The sequence below is a fragment of the Canis lupus genome, chromosome 15, assembly GCF_011100685.1.
Source record: "Canis lupus familiaris isolate Mischka breed German Shepherd chromosome 15, alternate assembly UU_Cfam_GSD_1.0, whole genome shotgun sequence".
NCBI classification, from domain to species: Eukaryota; Metazoa; Chordata; class Mammalia; order Carnivora; family Canidae; genus Canis; species Canis lupus.
This window is the reverse complement of record NC_049236.1, coordinates 34,822,903-34,837,958: the sequence shown is the minus strand read 5'-3', so window position 1 is coordinate 34,837,958 and position 15,056 is coordinate 34,822,903. Positions and strand designations below refer to the sequence as shown.

Below are 15,056 nucleotides of genomic sequence, written 5' to 3'. Positions count from 1 at the left end.
CGAGCTACTTGGCCCAGCAGCTGGGCTCTGGATTCTACCTTCCATTCACTGATCCTGCCTCCCCACGCCTTTGTCAGCCATGCGTTGACACTCCACATGACCCAACTTACAGTCCCATCCAAATGGCTTCTCCTTCCTCCTTTCAACAAAAGAGGTGCCAACCCAGTTGCCTTTCTAATTGTAACTAGAGCCCGGGTGAGAACTAAGCTGTGCTTCACAGAGCAGGGAGAACCCAAACCCCGAACCAGGACCCTGGAACAAAGGCGGCAAAGAGAGCGCGCTTGTCTTTTACGACGGATCCTTAACGGCTGAACACCCGACCTCATTTCAGCCCTCGGCATGTTAAGGGATGCTCTCAAGAAACTGCTACCTTCTCCTCCAGCTCTGCTGCACGCCCTCAGGACCACCAGCTCGCAAAGCCCCCCGAGCGGGCCCTGGCCTGCGGCAACCAGGTGAGCCGTGTGGGGTGTGGGGCGGCCACGTCCGCCGGGCCTGCGGAGCCGACTGCGCCGCGGGGCGGAGGCCGCAAGGCTGACGGGGCAGCAGGCGCCTCGCGGCCCTTAAGTGTGCGCGATCGGGGACGAGGGCGGGACGGCGGCGGCAGGGCCTCCCCGGAGCCCTCGAGGGGGGAAGAGTGCGACGGGGGGCCCTAGAAACGCAGCGCTGCCCGGAGGCGAGGGGGACCGGCCGCCCGCTCCCCCGCGCCCGTCACTCTGCTCGCTGAAGCCAGCGCCGGGGTCCCTCGGGCTCGGGGGAGTCTGCGCGCCCCAAGCGCTCCGTCGTGGCGCCCCCGCCGCTCCCGCCGCGGCTCGGCTCGCCTCCTCCCTCTAACGGTCGCTGGTCGCGCCCGGCGTCCGCGGCGTCGGTGACGTCGGCGTGGGGGCGGGACTTCCTGCCTGGCGCGCTCTTAGGACTCGGGACCCGGTGCGCTCCCTGGGCTGGAGGGGCGGCGGGCGGGCCTGGCGGCGGCTCCTGCCTGCCTCGCTGCCCCGAGAAGGCCCGTCCGCCGAGGCGGCGCGAAGCTGCTCTCCGCCGCCGCCCTTTCCGCCCCCGGAGCTCTCCCGGGATACCCCCGATTTCCCTGGAGTCGCGAGCCCCGGGGCGCGCTCGGCCCTCCTCCAGCCCGCGCCGCAGCGGCCGCCGGCGGGGCCCGCACCCCGCGGGGGCGCCGCGTCCCTCCCCGCAGTGCCCGCGGGCGGAGCCGGGCAGGTGTTCCGCGGCGGCAGGCGCGGCCCCGGCCCCGGGCGCCCTGAAGCTTCACGCGTGTGAGTCTGGTACGTGACCTCCTTGGAGGCGGGCGCGGGCTTGTCTGTAGTTTTGGTAAAGCTCCGTCTTCACCTCTTGCCCTGAATTGTTTTGTTGTTACTTTTCCTGTAGAGGAATTGGAGGGAGAGTTAGAGACGTAGGTCGTGAAACCTCTTCTGTGGCCAATTAAGTGCACGTGAAACTCTTTATGGAGGTTAAAAAAAATTTTTTTTTTGAAGTTTATGTGTATGTAAGTTATCTCTACCCCCCAGTGTGGGGCTGGAACTCCCCACCCGCAGATGAAGAGGACATCAAGAGTGCGCGCTCCTCCTGAGCCAGCCAGGCGCCCCTTTCGGGAGCTTTGGGATGGACCCCGGCGTGATGCTCGTGCAGACACTTTACTAACTGGTTGCACGCGTGGTGGTACCACCAGTTTAATCTGTGATGGAAAACTGTGCTACCGTTTTCCATAACCCCGCAGACATTGGCAGTCATCTCAGAGATAACGTCTAGACTGTGTAAATGAATGCCTGGTTTATTTATTTTATTTTTTAAAAAGAATTATTTATTTATTTATGATAGACCTAGAGAGAGAGAGAGGCAGAGTGTGTCACAGGCAGAGGGAGAAGCAGGCTCCGTGCTGGGAGCCCGACGCGGGACTCGATCCCGGGACTCCAGGATCGCGCCCTGGGCCAAAGGAGGCGCTAAACCGCTGAGCCACCCAGGGATCCCTGAGTACCTGGTTTAAATGGACATATTTTAATGAATCCTTATTGACTAGCTTTTGACCACAATGAATGGGCCCTTAGCTCTTAAAAATGCCAAGTATTTTTAGAGTCTTCAGTTACAGTTATATTAGTTGTGATTATGAAGCTGTTTCAGTAAAATCTCAGAGGTGTCTAGGACGGCAAGAAACTTGTTCTTGATTTCTTATATATGTTATAGTTGAAAGTGTTTAAGCTAGGAGCACAAAATGCTTCAGTAGGTCTAAAACCAAGTAGGTTGTTAAAGCACTGCTTCTGTTACCAAGCAACATCTCCGTAAACAAGTCGAATATTCAACTAGAATATAATTAAACGTATCTATCCTACAATTATCTGGATTCAGAATTCTGTAAATTCATGGGTTTAGCCTGTAGGTGGTTACAGTTAATACACACCTTCTGTACTGCGGTTTGATTTCAAATTCATTTCGTGTGGAATTACTAGAATGTTTTGAATATCAGTGTCATACAGGAGTCTCCAGAGAGTTGCAAATGGATTTGAGTTACCCTCAAATAACTTGTTACTTGGGACACTGCTTGTCCGATGTTCTTTTTTTTTGAATATTTTCTAACCAGATGATGTGCAGGTTATATTCAGGAATTTTTCTGATAATAGAATAATACTAATTTAGGATTACATAGCACATTGGGAGGTTGAAACACTATATCTGCAAGTGGTTTTTAAAGCCCTGGTAGAGCCAATAACCTCACTCTTTTCTCCACCCATTGAACCCTTAATGATATAATTTGTGTGACTATATGGCATGTAGTTTTCACAGCATAATTTCATGATTTTTTTGAGTGCTATAACATATTAAGTATGTAAGAAAAGAGGTGAGAACATTTGAGACACTATGAGACTGAAAGACTTCTCTGAAATCAAGCTATTGGTAATGAGAATTGGAACTTGAAGTTTAATGTTCTTTACATCATGTCTAACTACTTTGCAAAAATCCATTGACTTCATTTTAGTCCCCTCCCCCTTTTTCTTTTCCACATGCTAATATTGAAGTAATGAAATATTCAAGAGTTGGACAAGAAGAGAAGAAAAATCAAGAATGGCTCATGTTGTGTGATAAATTCTTAGTAATCCAAAGTCAGCATTTTGTCATGGAAAGTTCTAATTCAAGAAGCTTAGAAGAATGAATGAAATGAATTAAGTCTTTTTTTTTTAAGATTTATTTATTAAGATTTTATTTATTTACTCATGAGAGACAGACAGAAGCAGAGACGCAGGCAGAGGGAGAGCCTGACGCGGGATTTGATTCCAGGACCCCGGGATCATGACCTGAGCCAAAGGCAGACAGACGCTCAACCACTGAGCCACCCAGGTGCCCGAAATGAAGGACATCTTAACAGAAAGATTAGTTTATTGTCAGAATCCTTTTGTGTGTGTGTGTGCGCGCGCGCGTGCGCGTTTTCTCTAGGTACTGCCTCTGCCTAAAGTAAATGAGTTTTATTTTAACTTTGTCATCCATAATATATTACGTTAGTGATTTTTTCAAATTGTCTAATCTTTGTGTACTTTTAGAGAATGTGTGCATGTATCTGTAAAAAGTTTCCTGAGGTACTCTTCCCTTCGGACTAGAGTTCACATTTCTTAATCAGAGCTCTTCAAAATCTCCTCTCTGCCTTTACCTGTTCATGTTCTTCGTAGGAAAACTATACTGTGTCCAGGCTGATTTCCTCACTATCCTTTAAACCTATTCATGCTGTCACCCTTTCTTCTAAGTCTTCATGTCATTCTCCCTACCTGATTTTTCCCTTCTTTCCTAAAATCTGAATTGTACCTTTTCCATAAAGTTTAACTCCACCATAATCTCTGTAAGGGAGGAAGAGTTCTCTACTCTCTGAGTGTCTAGTTGGCCTACGAATTAAATGACATAGGACACATTGACAGAGAAAAGCACACAATTAAAAAAAAATTTTTTTTTTACATGCGCTTGGGGGCCTTCACAGGAGAATGAAGACTCCTGAATGAGAATGAAGTGATGAGAGCAGAAAGCTTTTATACCTTTTAGATAAAGAAACAATAAATTTGTGAAAAAGACAAAGAGATTTCTGCTGAGTAGTAAATTGTGGAGAAGTGACTAGGAAGATAAAGGTTAGTTTAATAAGGCTTGTTTGTACAGATTTCTCAGCTTTGATTCCCCATCTCTGGTGATAAGAATGTTTTCTTTACTCCTGGTACAGGGTTTTTTTTTTTTTTTTTTTTTTTCCTCCTTCTGGGATTTTTATCTTCTGTTTTTCAGGAGGAACAAGGAAGGACAGAATGCCCCTTTTGCACCTGTTGTTTCTCAAGTGTCTTTAACTCAATCAGTACACCAAAATGGCATATTTTAGGGTAGTATGTTCTGAACTTCTTCATCTCTGAAATCCTATAGAATGTTTTTATTCGTCATACTCCTCTGATACTTACACTTCATATTGCATTTTATCATTTTTGTGTATATGCTTCACCTTCCTAAGTAGATTGTAAGCTCCTTAGGGTCAGAACACCAGATCTCAATGAGCTGTATCCTTAGTATCTTCCAAATGGAAGTTGCTGAATAAATGTTTCTTAGAGATGAGGAATGTGCATTTGCCCTTTCCCCCTTCCATAGTGTAGTAGAAGTAAATGAAAATCTTTTGAGAGAGTAACAGAGAGGAAGGGCAACTGTAAACCATAAGGAAGGGGATTATAGAGTGGGAATTCATTGGAATTGGAAGGAAGGATTGTATTCCTAGAAAGTGTGATATTTGAGAATTTCCCGTGACAATATTAGCAGTAAGGACTCCCTCAGGAATGCTGGCACTACTCTCAAGTGGGCATGGGGAGTTTGATCAGTTTTCTGGTTCTTCCTTAGTAGAATCTTAATTTTAAAGAAACTTCCTCCAACTCTCTCCTCTACCTCCCTTGTATAATTTTTCTCTCCCTATCTTCCCATTTTACTTACCCCTTTCCATTTTACTTTTTTTCTAGTCAAGACTTATTTATGAATTATGTCAGTACTTTGATTTGTCCCTAATAAAGTAGCAGTTGTCTTGAGTTTTATTTTTCCATTGGGGCTGCCTCTGTGTGTCACGGAGAGATCACAGACTGTGTAGTCAAACTAGTCTAGCTTTTTTTTTTTTCTTTTTTAAGTTTAACAGAGATGTAATCCAGTAGTAAAGAAATTAAGCAAGAAGTGCCCAGTTAATTAGTTTCCGTATATTATAACTTCAAATTTTTCTTTTTCTTTTTTTAAGATATTATTTATTTATTCATGAGAGATACACAGAGAGAGAGGCAGAGACAGGCAGAGGGAAAAGCAGGCTCCCTGCAGGAAGCCTGGTGTAGGACTTGATTCCAGTACCCCAGGATCACAACCTGAGCCAAAGGCAGATGCTCAACCACTAAGCCACCCAGGTGCTTCATAACTTCAAATTTCTTTTGCATTAAAATTCATAGAGTTGGGAAGAACCTAAACCTATCCATTTCCTTTTGGAAAGTGCCTATCACTATGAAAATATGTCTTTAAATAAATTCTAGATAATTTTTGTAGTCTTGCTGTAAATTATGTATCTGATGCTTATGACAAAATTGCTTCATTTAAAGCTATAAAAAAGAGTCTCAGTATTTTTATAAATCTTGGTTTGAATCATTTGTTTTTTAGTAAGCTTGCTGTCCTAGCTTCTGAGTTGTTGCCCAGTAACACATTTGCAGGATAACATAGCAACCACTGAAAACATTAGCAATGGACTATGGGGATTATGATAAAGTTGAAGTGCTTGTCTTTAGTGTTCATATTCAGTGTTTTTTCTCATCTGAATCATATTTTTATTGTTAACTTATAGAGCATACAATATAATTACGTACTTTTGGAGTGCTGACAAATTATTACTTGCACATTATTTTTCACATACAGGTGTGTGATATATATGAAGGATATGTGAAAAGATTGGTTCAGTTAAAGATTAGCCTATTTGGGACAGAAAAACTATTAAGTAAAAATTAGCATCAGAGTTCTCTACAACTGATATAGCTAGCAAGAGCTGGGGTGGATGCAATTCTTCTCTAAATAGTTTTTTTTTTTTTTTTTTCTTAAAAGATTCCATTCGGGGATCCCTGGGTGGCTCAGTGGTTTGGCGCCTGCTTTTGGCCCAGGGCGCGATCCTGGAGTCCCGGAATCGAGTCCCACGTCGGGCTCCCGGCATGGAGCCTGCTTCTCCCTCTGCCTGTGTCTGCCTCTCTCTCTCTCTCTCTGTGTCTATCTATGTTAAATAAATAAATCTTTTAAAAAAATAAAGATTCCGTTCATTTATTCATGAGAGACAGACAGAGAGATAGTGTGAGAAAAGAGGCAGAGACACAGGCGGAGGGATAAGTAGGCTCCATATAGGAAGCCCAGTGTGGGACTCGATCCCGGGACCCTGGGAACACGCCCTGAGTCAAAGGCAGACCCACAATGTTGAGCCACCCAGGCATCCCTCTAAAAAAATTTTTTTTAAATAGTATTTTTATGTTCCTTCTGGAGGTTCATTGGAAACTTAGATCAGTAAGCACGACCAATAGACATTATGATTTTGAGGGATGAGAACTATGATTCAGGAGACGAAGAATTGACTGAGTTAGTCACTTAATCTTTCTTGGCCTGTTTTCTCCTTTCAAAAAATAAATTCCTGAAAGTTTTTTTCAGAGTTGTATGTTTACAATTTATTTTTCATCTATTTTTAAAATATTTATTTATTTTAGAGTGCCCATGTATGTGTGCATTGGGGGTGGGGTGGCAGAGGGTGAGGGAAAGAGTCTTAAGTAGACTTTGCAATGAGTGCAGAACCTGACATGGGGCTTAATCTCGTGACTCTGAGATCACAACCTGAGCTGAAACCAAGAGTCGGACACTTAACTGACTGTGCCCCTCAGGTGCCCTGCATGTTTACAATTTAAAGCACATTTTGTTTCTTCTGCTTATTTTAGAGTGCCTGTCATGGGTCTTGCACTATATTAGGTACTGAGAAGATTGTGAATAAGAAGTAGTGCCAAGTCTCAAGCAGTGCCTGTGAGAGAAAATGAATGGTTATTTATAATTTACATATAATTATTTGTTGTTGTTGTTTTTTTGTATATATAATTATTTGTAATACAAATTGGAAAGCGCTATAAAGATAAATGACTGTGTGTTTGGTGGCATATCCGAAGGATACCTGACCTAGAACTGCAGAGAATACATTATAATTAAATGCCAGATTAGAATTATGTAAATGTAATCTAGGAGTAAACAGAAGTATTAAAGCTAGCCTGGAGGGAGTTAATCAGTCAAGTAAAACTAGGGAGAGGTTTCTATGAATTAGAGAGTCAGAGGTCATCAGCAATAGTGGGAGTTCAGATCTTGGGTGTAGATGGGATTTCTAGGGACAATATGTGGAATCAGAAGAAGGCTGGTGGATATCTGCATGTAATGAGTAAGTGGAGAAAGAGTAGGGAGGAAAACCAGAGAAGGGTAGAATCTTGGAAGCCAAGGGAGGAATGCTTATCACATTTAGTTATTGATTAAATGGAAATTGTCAAGAAACATTGTACAGAACTATAAATGTAAACCCATCTATACAAAGATGCTCTCTGCAAAGATCTGAACTCGCAAATGGGGCAAGGTCAAATCTTTGCTTAGCGTCATAACAGAGAAAGTATATGGTTGACCTTTGAACAACATAGGGGATGTGGGGTCCCAAAATTCTATGTCTGATTTTAATTTGCATTTCCCAAAATACAATGATGTTGAGTTTTTCCTGTGCTTCTTAGCTTTTTATAGGTCATCTTTGGTGGAATTCTATTCAAACCTTTTGCCCTTTTTTTTTTTTTTTGGTTAGGCTTTTTTTGTTTTATTATTGAGTTGTAAAAGTTCTTTATATATTCTGGGCTAAACTCTTTTATTATAGACATATTTACAAAGATTTTCTCCCAGTCTGTGGCTTACTTTTTCTTATACTTGTGTTTTTGAAGTACAGAGATTTTTAATGAAGTCAAGTTTATAATTTTTTCGTTTTACAGTTTATGATTTTGATATGTTTAAGAACTTTTTGCTTTATCCAAGATCACAAAGATTTTCTCCTCTGTTTACTTTTAGCTCCTTCATTTAGATCTAGGGTCCATATTGAATTAACATTTGTGTATGGTTTAAGTTTTTAAATTTTTCTGATGCCAAATGGATGCCAAGTTGCCCTAGCACCATTTGTTAAAAAGGCTGTTCTTTTTCCTTTGAATTATATTGGCACCTTTGTTTAAAAAAAAAAAAAAATCAGTTGCTTTTAACATAAGGATTTATTTCTAGAGTCTCATTCCAATTCTAACCATCTATATTCCTATCTTTACTCCAGTACTACACTGTCTTGATAACTGTAGTATTACAGTAAGTTACAAAATGGGTAGTGTAGGGGTGCCTGGCTGGCTCAGTGAAGCATGCAACTCTTGATCATGGGGTCGTGAGTTTGAGCCCCACATTTACTCAAGAAAAAGAAATACAAATAAAACTTCAAAGAAAAAACCAAAATGGGTAGTGTAAATCTTTCCAACTTTTTCAAAAAGGATTCTAGATTCTTTCTATTTACATACAAAATTTAGGACCCACTTGTAAATTTCTACAAAAAACATTTGTTGTGATTTGATGATTTGCTTTGAACCCATAGAGCAGTGTGGGAAAGATTGCTAATTTAAGAGTCTTCCAATCCATGAATATGTGATGTCTCTCTGTTTTTTAGTTTTTTAATTTTTTCAACAATGTTTTTTTAGTTTTCAATTTATGTGTCTTATACTGTCATTAAATTTATTCTGAAGAATTTATAATTTTTGATATTGGGAGTAGAATTTCTGTAATTTGACTTAAATTATTCATTGTATAGAAATGCAATTTTTTTTTTTCCAGAGTCTGTGAAGGGACACGGGGATGCAGTGATGCAGTGGGCCGGGATGCAGTGGGCCGGCAGGGTGAGGCAGGGGGGCCGGGTGAGGCGGGGGGGGGGGGGGGGGGGGGGGGGGGAAGAAGAGGAAATCTCAAGCAGGCTTCCCACACAACACAGAGCCTAAGGTTGGATTTCACAACCCTAAGATCATGATCTGAGCAGAAATCAAGAGTTGGTCACTGAACTGACTGAGCTACCCAGGCGTCACACAATTAATTTTTAATATTGTCTCAACATATATATATATATATATATATATATATATTTTTAAGATTTTATTTATTTATTCATGAGGGGGGAGCGCAGAGACACAGGCACAGGGAGAAGCAGGCTTCATGCAGGGAGCCCAATGTGGGAGTCGATCCTGGGTCTCCAGGATCAGGGCGGCACTAAACCACTGAGCCACCTGGGCTGCTCAACATACAGGTTTAATAAGATCAGATCTTTGCAATCTGGATGTTAATACATTCATTTTTACTTTGTTGTATGGGCTAGATCCTTCAGTAAGATGTTAGATAAGCATTGGGAATGCATTGCATTGCTCCTGGTCTTCAGGGGGAAGCATGTAAGATTTTCACTATTATGTGTAATGTTAAGTGTAGGTTCTCTGTGGATGCCCTTTATTAGATTGAGGAAGTTCCATTTTGTTTTAGTTTGTTGAGTTTTTAATTGTGAATGTGTGTTGGATTTTGTCAGATTTTCCCTGCTGCATCCAATGAGATGATCATAATGGATTTTGTCTTTTATTCTGTTAATACGGTGTATTACAATAATTGATTTTCAGAGATTGACTCAACTCTGTATTCCTGGGATAAGTTTCACTCAGTTGTGCTATATACATACACATAACATGTATCTTTTATATGTTGCTAAATTTGGTTTGCCTAGATTCTATTAAGGAATTTTGTGTTTATATTTATGAGGAATATTAGTCTTTCAGTTTCTTGTGATGCCTTTATCCAACTTGGTATAAGGACAGCAGTGGTCTCATTGAAGGATAGTGTTTTCCCCTTCTATATTTTCTGAAATAGTTTCCTAAGGATTGCTATTTAACTATTTGATAGCATTTACCTATAGAGCTGTATGGGCCTGGGCTTTTCTTTGTGGGAAGATTTTTAATTACTAATTCAGTTAACTTGCTCGTTTACAGTTCCATTTGATTTTCTGTTTCTTTTTGAGTTTTGATAATGTGTGCTTTTTAGGAACTAGTTCATTTCATATTAATTATTTAATATGTTGATAAAAATTTTGTATTTTTAAAATAGTCTTTTAAGTTACTATAAGGTTGGTGATGTTCTCTCATTCCTTATTTTGGTAATTTACATCCTTTCTCTATTTTCTGGTAAATCTAGTGTGTCTGGTAAAATCTGGTAAATCTAAGTGTGTCAATTCCGTTGATCTTTTTAATGAGCCAACTTTTGGGGTGCCTGGCTGGCACAGTTGGTTGAGTGTCCAACCCTTGGTGTCAGCTCAGGTCGTTGGGCTCTGAGCTCAGTGCAGTCTGCTTAAGATTCCACTTAAGATTCTCTCACCCTCTGCTCCCCATCCTTTATCAAAAAAATAAATTAAAAAAGTAACTTTTATTTGATTACTTCTATTCTTTCTATTTTCTGTTTGATTTCCACTCTAACATTTTTTTTTTGTCTTTTTGTTCTGCTTGCTTTAGGCTTAGTGTGTTCTTTCCACCCACTTGTTTCCTAAGGTAGAAGCTTAGATTGTTGATTTGTGACCTTCTTCTTTTCCGATAGTTGTTTAAAGCTATAAATTTCTCTCTGAGCAGTGCTTTAATTACATTCCATACATTTTGATACACTTTTTGTTTTTATTCAATTCAAATATATTTAATTTTTCCATGTGATTTCTTTGACCTATGGGTTATTTAGAAGTTTGTTGTTGAATTTACCAGTATTTGGGAGTATTCCCAGATTTCTTTCTGTTGTGGGTCTCTGATTCTATTGGGATCAAATAAGGTACTTTTCATGATTTCAGTATTTTTAAATTTACAGAGATTTATTTTGTGGCCCAGCATATGGTGTATTAGATGGAATGTTTTATGTGTATTTGAAGAGAATACGTATTCTGCAGTTTATACTGTCAGTTATTTAAAGTTCATTGATAGTGTTTGTCAGGTCTTCTGTATCCTTGCAGATTTTCTTTTTCTATCATTCATTATACTCTGCAACTAATTTTGTTGCATTGTCTATTTCTCTCTCTCTTTTAAAAAGAGTTTATTTATTAGAGAGGGAGAGAGAGAAAAAGCCATGAGCAGGGGAAGGGGCATAGGGAGAGGGAGAAGCAGACTCCTCACTGAGCAGGGAGGCTGATGTGGAGCTCAATCCCAGGACCCTAAGATCCTAACTTGAGCCAAAGGCAGATGCTTACCTGACTGAGCCACCCAGGCACCCCCCCTCCTTTCTCTCTCTTTAATTTATTTATTAGCAAGTGAGTGAGCGTGGGGAGGAAGGGCAGAGAAGAAGAGAGAGAATCCCAAGCTGACTCCACGCTGAGCACAGAACTGGATGTGGATCTCTATCTCAAGACCCTGAGATCATGACCTGAGCTTGAAACCAAGAGTCAGACGCTTAACCAACTCTGCCACCCAGGTGCCCCCTCTGTTTTTCTTTTTAGTTTTACTTTTTTGCTTCCATGTATTTTGGAGTTTTGTTGTTAGATGTGTATGACTTATAATTATTATGTCTCCATGTTGTCATGACTGTTCCATCGTTATGAAAAAATCCTCTTTGCCTTAAGTAACATTTCTTGTATTAAATTCGGTTTTGTCTTTTTAGTTTTATAGCTACTCTAGCTTTCTTACAGTTACTGTTTACATAGTATATATTTTTTCTGTTTTTTAATTTTAACATTTTTATGTCTTTGAACCTAAGATATATCTCTTGTAGACTGCATACAGTTGGGTCTTGTTTTTGTTAATTCAGTCTTATGTTGTCTGCCTTTTGCATGGGGGTGTATAGTCCATTCACATTTAATGTAATTGTTGATGTTGGATTTATATCTGCTGTTTTGTGATTTTCTGTTTGTTATCATGTTTCCCCCCCCTTTTCCTCCTTTACTGACTTTGTGTTAAATATTTTTTAGTGAGACATTTTTTTCTGTTCATTTCATTCAATATGTTATTTTCATATTGGTTGCTCTCGTGATAAACACTTATGGTCCCCTTCAGAATGATACTAACTTAATTCTGGTGAATTATAGAAACTTGACTTTAGTGTATCTTTTTCCTCTTTCTTTATTCTGTTATTATCATGCATATTATGCAGTTATGCATATTATAAACCCAGCCAAACAGTACTTTATTTTTTATTTTATTATTTTTTTTAGCACTTTATTGCTTTATATAATCTAATTTTTTAAAAGAAGTGAAGAAAAGTAATGGGAACAATTATATATCTAGAATTTTTGTATTTACCTATATAATTTTTAACAGGCTTTATTTTTCTTTTTCCTATGTATTTGTTACTTTCTGGTGTAGTCTCCAGGGTTCCTTTAGTATTTCTCCTAAATCATGTTGGACAGCAGCAGATTCTCTCAAACTTCATTTATCTTTATTTCACTGTCATTTTTGAAGGACTGTTTTGCTGAATACAGAATTCTTAGTTGAGAGCTTTTTTGTTTAAATTACATTGTTTCTTTTTCTGGCCTCATTGTTTCTGATGGGATGCCAGCTGTTATATCATTGTTCCTTTGATGTGATGAGTCATTTTTCTCTTGCTCCTTTTAAGGTTTGTTGTCTTTTGTTGTTTATTTAAAATTTTTTTTTTGTCTATCAGCAGTTTGTTTTGGTGTTGATCTGTTTGTGTTGGATTTGCTGGGCTTCTTGAATAGTTAAATTAATATTTTTCTTCAAATTTGGGATGTTCTTTTTCTTTATCTCTCTCCCTCTTCCTTCCCCCCTTCCTCCCTCCTTCCCTCTCTTTCTTTCTTTTTTCTTTTATTCATTCATTCATTCATTCATTCATGACAGACACAGAGAAGAGGGGCAGAGGGAGAAGCAGGCTTCTTGCAGGGAGCCCCATGCTGGATTTGATTGATCCCAGATCCTAGAATCACTCCCTGAGCCACCCAGGCGTCCCTTAACCATTATTTCTTAACTTTTTTTTTTTTTTCTTGCCCCTGTTGCTTTCTTCCTCTTTTGGAACTCTCATTACATGTGTGTTGATACACTTTATATACAGAATCTGATATTCTGTTCATTTCTCTTTATTATTTTTCTTCTCTGTGTTCTTCAGAATGGATACTTTCTGTTGATTTTCTAGTTCATTACTTCTGTCATCTCAGATCTACTGTGGAGCCTCTCTTGTGAGTTTATTTCAATAAGTAAACTTTCAACCTCAGAATTTCCATTTTAAAAAGCAATTCTCTTTCTGAGATTTTTAGTCATCTGAGTCATTGCCATCATACTTTCTTTGAGTTCTTTAAAGATGCTTTCTTTTGTTTCTTTGAATGTATTTATTACAGCTTCTTTGAAGTTTTTGTGTGCCAAAATGGATATCTGGAGACACTCAGAGACATCTTTTGTTTGCTGTTTTTCTTCCTGAGAAGACTTGTATTCTATTTTTTTGTTGAATACTGGATTTTAAGGTAATATTTTGAAGCAGCTCTATGTTTTGAGTTTTTTCTTGGAGGTTGGTTTTTTTTGTTTGTTGAGTAATTTGGTCTAAATTTATGAAGTCTTTCCCCTACATTATGTTGTTTTTAATTTTTTTAAAGTATTTTATTTATTTGTGTGTGTGAGAGCGAGAGAGAGGGAAAGAGAGCATGTGCACAAGCTGGGGGTCTGGGCAGAGGCAGAGGGAGGAGCAGATTTCCCATTGAGCAAGGAGCCTGATGCAGACTTGATCCCAGGACCCTAGGATCATGACTATATCTGAAGGCAGACACTTAACTGACTGAACTACCCAGGTGCCCCTGTATTATGTTATTCTTGATGTCTACTGGGTTTATATATATGTTTTCAAACCTGGCTTCCTGTGTCTGCATACCTCAGTGTTCAACCAAAGATTGGTCAGAAGTTGTGTTCAAAAGGCCTAACCGATGGGCGGGGTCCCTGGGTGGTTCAGCCGTTTAGCTCCTGCCTTCGGCCCAGGGCATGATCCTGGAGACCTGGGATTGAGTTCCACATCGGGCTCCCTGCATGGGGCCTGCTTCTCCCTCTCTCTGTGTCTCTGTCTCTCTCTCTCTGTGTCTCTCATGAATAAATAAATAAAATATTAAAAAACAAAAAAACCCAAGCTTGACAAAATATAGTTAATGCTTAATACTAATATGGCTAGTACTGCTGACAGATCTGTATGAGGATAAGGGAGTGCCTTCAGACATAGATCATTTTCAAGTTTGCCTGGCTTTTACTTTGCATCAGCCTTTCTTGCCATATGCATAGCTTTATTGGCTCAGGATGTGTAAATGGCATGGACCTGCGTCAGTCTCCAGTACACAGTCTTAGTTTAACCTACACTAATAAACAGTTTATCAAGCTCCCTAGCCCCCACCCTCCAGGCAGTCTCAACTTCCAGAACTCTTGTGAAATCCCCAGCTAGTCTGTGAGTTTGTTGCTTGCCACATAGAGTCTTGCAGCCTCAGGCTAAAGGTGCCACTGGCCCTCACTGTTAGGTTACCATAGAGATCTCAGCTCTAACTGATAGTGCTTCAAATCAAGTAGTGGTGGTGATCCTGCTCTTCATAGTTTGCCTTATGCTTGTTAAACTCCTACACTGACAGGTGGAGGGAGATGGGAGTAGCCAAAGGTAAGTATGCTGTAGACTCATGTTCTTCTTAAGCAGAGTTCAGTTGTTTTCATGAATAAACACTTTTCAGTTTGTTGAATGCCTTTGAGTGAATTCCAGATCACTGAACTGGTTGTTTGGCTCTTTTGTGAAAAGGATTTATCAACCTGCTCATTCTCTCATGCTGGAAGTAGGAGATCTGTTTTTCTCTTCTTTTCTTTTCTTTCCTTTTTTTTTTTTTTTTTCATGATGTATTTATTCTACAGAAAGAGGGGAGAGAGTGAACGAGAGTGGGAGGAGGGGCAGAAAGAAGAGGAGAGAGTGAGAGACTCAAGCAGACTCCCCTCTGAGCATGGAGCCTGATTGGCTCCATCTCATGACCTGAGCTG

The 15,056-nt window shown here is 40.2% G+C and overlaps 1 protein-coding gene across 5 annotated transcripts in view; it reads left to right on the top strand.

The window, feature by feature from the left end:
- Positions 1–1,163: 1,163 nt before the first annotated feature.
- The window catches only part of CEP83 (centrosomal protein 83), a 132,321-nt gene continuing 118,428 nt past the window's right edge, over positions 1,164–15,056 (top strand). For all 5 annotated transcript variants that reach the window (XR_005370553.1, XR_005370552.1, XR_005370551.1 and 2 more), the window contains exon 1: positions 1,164–1,274. The gene's annotated coding sequence lies outside the window, so the exon portion shown is untranslated. The remainder of the gene's footprint in view (positions 1,275–15,056) is intronic.